Genomic DNA, 7,071 nt, shown 5'->3' with positions numbered 1-7,071 from the left:
CTCACTTGGCGACCCTACGCCACAGCAGGTGGTGGACTTTGCCTTTGCTAAGGGTGGCAGGGCTCGATAGGAGCACAGGAAGGGAGGTCAGCATGCTGCAGTTCTCTGTGTCTTGTGGTTTACCTTACAAAGTGGAACAACAAGGCAACTGTAGGGGCCTTTCACTAAACCAACCAGAGCTGGCATAGTTCTCAGCCTTCCACCATCTTCCATGTACCAACCTACCCATCCACCCATCATCCACCAGTCCACCCACTCATCTACCCACCCACGCATCCACCAGTCCTCCCACCAACCCTTCCATCCATCCACCAGTGCACTCACAACATGTCTTCACTGAACACCTGCTGTGTGCCAGGCTCTGCGAGGGATGGAACGCATCCCGTGTGAGTCCCAGATCTGACTGCTCCAGATGGTTCCATCTGGTGAGGAGTGACAGGATACATGTCAGTGCAGGGCACTTTGGATCCATACAGGTGAGTCCCCCAACTTGGGTGTGGGGAACAGGTATCAGGGATGGCTTCCTGGAGGAGGTAACCACCTGGTGAACTTCAGGGACACATGAGGACTCATTCTGTGACCTGAGTGCGGAGGGGAGAATGGCTGGTGCCAACCAGAGAGGTGTGGGCATCCCCAGCCTCCAGGGGCATCAGGACTCAGAGTCTTGAGGCCTGGAGGGAAGGGTGCAGTGGGTGCCATCAGAAGATGAGGGGCTGGAAATCTGAAGCAAAGAGAGTGGCCCCAGGGGCGGCAGGCTCTCTGCACACTGTTGCCCCCACTCAGCATGCCTTCCTGGAAACCAGCTACCTCCTGATAGAAGGGTGGATTGGAGGCAGCACTGGGGAGACCTCAGCTGGGTCCCTGGGACCTCTGGTTCCTGGGATGGAGCTGCCTCTTCTGCAAAGCAGTGACAGCTACATAAACAGGTGGAGACCCTGCTCAGTGCTAAGCACACAGCACGTATTCCATCAGCTGGACTATGCTGCAGGCAGCTGGAAGGACCTGGACCCAGGAGTGGGGCCAGAGCCAGGGTACAGTGCTTAGGAATAGGTTCATCTGGGGGTCAGATGAGGAGAAAAGAAAGGCAGTTGTCCTACCAGGTGATCCTGCTGGATTGCTCCTCCTCCCCCAATACTGGGTTCTTTACAGCTTGCAAGTGCTTCCCAAAAAATAAGCCACTGTTTAATGCACAAATGTATTGCCCCCAGTTTTGATTTAAAAAAGGGGGGGTAGGTTTCTGAAGGCAGCGCCAAAAAAAAAAAAAGAAGACCCAAGTATCTGGGATAGGCTGGTAGTCTTGATGATGTGCTCACACTCCCCTAGATAACAAAGAAGCAAGCAACCCCACACCCAAGGCAGGACGCTAGGCTGGGGGTGGCCGGTGGCTGCAGACGGAGCATCAAAACCCGGGAGCTCCAGTCTAGCCATGAGGAAAATGCCAGGGCAAATCCCAAACGCTGTCCTTCAAACTGTCCAGGGCACAGAAGCAAGAAATAATGTCTCAGAAACAATCCCAGCCCAGAGGAGCCAGAGGGATGGGATGACTGGTGTCATGAGGAAGCCTGATGGGGTCCTGAGACTAAGGTAGACATTAGGGGAAACTGAGGGAGTCAGAATGAAGGATGGAGGTTAGTTGGTAATAAGGTATGCACATTTGCATGGCAATTATAGCAACTGCAAATGTAAACACTCAGGTGTGTACAGGGAATTGTTTGCTGTTTCCAACAACTTCCATGTCAGTCTTCAGCTGCCTTTAAATAAAACGCTCATTAAATAGGGCTGGTGGAGTGGCTCAAAAGGTTAGAGTGAGTGCCTGCCTAGCAAGTGTGAAGCCCTGAGTTCAAACCCCAGTACTGCCCCAAAACTTATAATTAATAATAAATGACAGTTATTCACTCACACTTCTTGCCCAGCACTGTTCCCTGCTTCCTAGAGAAAGTCAGGAGTCCTTTCCTGCCTTCTGTCCCATGTCACCTGCCCGCAGCACCGCCCTCTCCTGGATCCTACGCAGCTGGACAGATCAGGACCGACCCCTTGGTTGTGGCGGACCCTCAGTCCTGGATCCGCCCCTTCAGAGCTGGATGCTGCCAGGGCTCCTGCCAGGTTCCAGGGCCGGCCGCACCTACCTGCCCCAGCGCGGTGAAGTGGGAGGGCGGCGCCCGCCCAGACCACGCCCACCCAAGACCACGCCCCCACCAAGGCCCCGCCCCCGTCCCGCCCCTCTCTCCACAGCTGCTCCGGCTCCCGCTCGGCATCCCGGCCGCCGCGGTACAGCGTAGTCAGCGGCGGGAGCGCGGTGAGTCGGGGTCGCCGCGGGGCTCGGCTTCCTCTCCAGAAGAGGTCCGTGTGGACGTGGCCGGGCGTGCAGAGGCTGTCAGGCTTGTGTAGATGGGGCCAAGGATGTGTAGACATGGTCAGGGTTGTGTAGACAAGAGCCTGGCAGGTAGATGTGGTCAGGTTATGTAGCTGGGGTCAGGTTGTGTGGACAGTGAAAGGCTGTGAATGTACAATATGTAGACGTAGCTTGCTTGTGTAGACGCTACCAAGTGTGTAGACACCATCAGGGTTGCGTAGAGGCAGCCAGGTGTGGATGCAGGGGCTGGGTTGTCTGGTCCCAGTCAAGGTTGTGAAGATGTGGCTGGAAGGAGGACAAAGGACCCCTAAAGGTCTTCTCATCCCACCAGCCGTTTTCTGATCTTTCTACCCATGAACTGGGCGAAAACCAAGACCTGAGTGGTCTGGAGCCTTCCTGGGGGTGGAGGCATTGTGGAGACAGGGAGGCTTTGTGAGCAGGTGCTCATTCACCTCCCAGCACCCAGCTAAGCCCCAGGCCTGGACAGTCCATATATGACAGGATTTGGGGGCGACAGTTGGAGGCAGGAGGTGGACATGGTGACCACGCCTGAGATCCCAGAGGAACCTGAGGCAGGAGGATGGCAGTTCCAGGCCCAGGTCTCATCAGAATTATTCACGTTGCTGAGGAGTTAGCTGAGGATCAACCTGGGCAGGGCGCTGCAGGCCTGGGCCATTGTACAGGGACAAACCGAGGTTCCCAGACCTCACAGAGGAGGGTGAGGGCTCCAGGGTTTGCTCAAGGTTTGGGGACTTGTCACATGGAAAGCAAGCATCATGTCCCAGCCTCTGTCAGAATCACTTTTCTGAGACTCCTAGCACAGGAGGCCATGAGACTGGGGCACAGATGTCATGTGTGATAATGACAAGCACCTGGCAGATCTGCGGGGGCCAGGCAGGCCCTGGGGTTACAGACCTGACCCCAACTCTGCCAGCCAGAAGCCCTGACCTGCTGTGGATGTGTGGTTGTGAGTTTCACTGTGTGTGTGGTTGTGTGGAAGACTGCGTGTGTGGACACACATGTGATTGTGGTTGTGTAATTGTGTCTGGTTATGTGTGGTCATGTTTGTGTGTGACTGTGTGTAGCTGTGTGTGGCAATGTGTGTGATTATGTCTGTGACTGTGGATGGTCGAATGTGGTTGTGGTGTGTGTCTAAGAGTGTGTGACCCCATGTGTAAGACTGTACGTGAGATTCGTGCAGCTGTGATGTGACACTGTGTTGTGTGGTTGTACCATGAGAGTGGGGGTGATTTTGGGGATGGCTGTGTTAAGCTGAGAGTATGGCTGGATGTTTGAATGCTCCTCTTCCTAGTCCTCCCTTCTGGACAATGAGGAGCAGGACCAGTGTCCCCACTGCTCAGGCTGATCTGACCATGAGTTGAGCTCAGCATGGAACCCCTACCCAGACAGGAACACCTCTGTGTCCCTCTGACCTCACCGTGGGAATTCAGTCAGTGGCCGGGCAGCCCACCTGGGAGGGGGCTCTGCGGGGCCAAGGAAGCATTTGTCTTTTTCACTTTTTTTTGGTGGGACTGGGGCTTGAACTCAGGGCTCTGAAGAAGCACTTGTGTAGAGTCAGTCCACGTTGCAGGTTCTGAACACCAACAGTGTGAGACACAGAGCACTTCGAGGCCATGCTGGTCCCATGGGTGGCTGGGCTCTCAGGACTCTACTTGTCACATGGCTGTGGGTCGAGGGTACTGAGGCAAGGTGGGGTGAAAGGAACTGGGTGCAGGGCTGGTGCAGAGCAAGGGGTACCGGATCTCTTTCTGCTGTGACTAAGTGAGTCAGCTAATTCTGGCCAAGGAAAATTGAAGAGAAACTGAAGAATTTCTAGCTCTGGGCTTCTGTTCATGAAGACAAAAGAAAGAAATCGCCAGGAAGGGAGGGAGGGAGAGAGGGACAGACAGAGACAGAATGGAGAGGGAGCCAGGACAAAGACTGGGCCTCAATAGCCTCGTCTGTAAAATGGATAATTGTGCCAGACCTCCCATCCCATGGGCTGTGGGGCAGACTGCGGGGGAGGACATAAGGAACCACCTTATGTCTGTGAGTCCTGCACACAGGAACCACCTGTGTCTGTTAATTCCTGCATCCCCCTGGCATCCACACACAGTGTCCCTGCCAGCAGGCACCTCTGCCCTGCATGCTGTTCTGATACATCTTGTCTTATGTGGCCTGAACGTGACCACAGAAGACAGTAAATTCTGGGTGACCAGCTGGTGTCTGCATATGATTCCCTTTGCTGATTTTTATTTTTTGCCTTTACTTATTAATTAAAACACAAAATGATTACAAGCTGGACATGGTGCTTCAAGCCTGTAACCTCAGCTACTCAGGCGGCAGAACTCTGGAGAATGGCATTGGGAGGCCAGTCCATACAAAAAGTTTAGAGACCCCCATCTCAACCAATAAGCTGGGCATAGTGGTACATGCCTGTCATCCCAGCTACATGGGCAGAATAAATAGCAAAATCAAGATCTAGGTGGACCTGAGCATAAAGTGAAACTCTATTAGGAAAATAACAAAAGCTTAAAGGAACTGGGTGGCGGGGGTGGGGGGGGGGCAGGCATCTGCCTACCAAGTTTAAGACCCTGAATTCAAACTCCAGTACCGACAAAATACTTTTTCCGATTATAGAATAATTTTAGATGCAAAGACAGTCTGAGAGGGTCCCTGGATGCCTTCTATGTGTTAACATCTTACGTAAGTGTAGGACAAACGCTGGAGGTAAGGAATCAACAATCTTTGCTCAAATGTCCCCAGGGCTTCTGCCACTTTACATTTCTGTCCTGTGTTCCAAATCCAGAATCCCACGCTGCATTTAGGACCTGTGTGAATTTTAAATTCTACAAGTGGTGGGTAATTGGAAAGTTGTTTCTTTGATCTATGAGTTTTTATTGTTTCCCTCATTATCACTGGTGTTGGTCAGGGCTGTTTTTTTTCCCTTCCCTCCAGAAAATCATAACTTCTTTTTCCTCTGGACACATAATCCTGAAAGGACACAAGATACCATTGCTGCAGATACTTTTCTCACAAACATCTCTTCCCATGCAAACCTAACAAAACGTCCACAGACAAAAAGATCAGGGGAAAAAAAGCAAGCTTATTAGATTTCCTTTAGCCTTGTTGAGTGATTTATTTCACTAACATGGAGCAAATGGAGAGGGGGAGAGACTCCTGGCTGGATTTGGGCTGGGGACAGGGGACAGGAAGAAACAAGAACAGTCATACTGCAGACAAGAGATGCCCATTTCATGGCTATGCTTTGGCCGTCGTGGGACCCAAGAAGGGGGAACAAACAGGATGGAAGTTTCTGGAAACTGTAATCATTTTGAATTGGGTAAAAGAAAAACCCAACACAAATGGGTGGCAAAGTGGTTAAAGAACACAGCCAGAGCCTGGTACCAGTGACTTATGCCTGTCATCCAAGCTGCTCGGGCGGCTGAGATAGGATGGTTGCTGTTCAAAGCCAGCCTGAAATAACCAGAGCAAAATGGACTGGAGGAGAGGCTCAAGCTGTGGAGTGCCTGCTTTACAAGCCTGAAGCCCTGAGTTCAAACCCCAAGATGCGTTAAAAAAAAAAAAAAGAAGAAGAAGAGTAGAGCAAGAAGGAGAAGCAATAATTTAGAGGCTCAAGTAAACCTTGGTTTTTCTAAAAGTAGAGGTTGACCTTACTTGGGGAAAAGTGAACCCAAAGGTTGCATTTCTACTTTGCAAAATTGAACTTTTTTTTTTTTTTAATTTGGTGGTACTGAGGCTTGAACTCAGGGTCTCACATATGCTAGGTAAGCACTTTTTACTTTAGTTATTTTTCAAGTAGGGTCTCACTTTAATGTCCAGCACACCTGGACCAAGATCCTTCTATTTACACTTTCTCTAGCTGGGATGACAGGCACAGGCCACTGTGCCTGGTTCAAACCATGTTTTTTTGTTTTTGTTTTTTTCTGGTACTGGGGCTTGAACTCGGGGCCTTCACCTTGAGGCACTCCACTAGCCCTTTTTTGTGATGGATTTTTCAAGATAGGGTCTCACAAACTATTTCCCTGGGCTGGCTTTGAACTGCGATCCTCCTGATCTCTGTCTCCTGAGTAACTAAGATTACAGGTGTGAGCCACCGGCACCCAGCTCAAAGCACGGTTTTAACCAACTCTGGAACATCAGCCATTAAAGATGGAAAAGGGATACTCGGCAGGCTGGAGAGAGGGTGAGAGGACAAAGCGATATGACAAAGTGAACCACCAACAACAGAAAGCCGGCCATGGTGACCCATTCCTATAATCCCGCTATTTGGGAGCCAGGCAGCCTGGGCCACATAGAGAGACCCCGTCTCCAAAACAAAACAAACAAAAGAACAGAACATGTGTGCTTCTGGGAGGGAAAGTAGAAACCAGATAGAAAGTTTTGAGGTTCCAAATCCTAATTTGCTAATTACCCCACATTTAACAGGGTGAAGCAAGCAACATCCCAATCTCCCAGTATCTGTGGGTTGAGGCCATGGGGGTGAGGTCTGGCTCCTGAAGTTTCTATGAAGACATCAGAGTTGTGTCCCCCATGGCTATGGGCTGAGGTCACAGTTCTTCCCACCCGGGAGCTCCACGTACTACCTGAGCTGCCTCACACAAGAGCTGCCGGCAGGTCCAGGGCCAGAGGTCCCAGGGAGGAAGCCCAGTGCTTTTATGACCCAACCTCGGAAGTCTTGCTCTATTGTTTCTGGT

Source organism: Castor canadensis, chromosome 14 (genome assembly GCF_047511655.1).
Source record: "Castor canadensis chromosome 14, mCasCan1.hap1v2, whole genome shotgun sequence".
Lineage (NCBI taxonomy): Eukaryota > Metazoa > Chordata > Mammalia > Rodentia > Castoridae > Castor > Castor canadensis.
Note: the sequence above shows the minus strand (reverse complement) of the source record.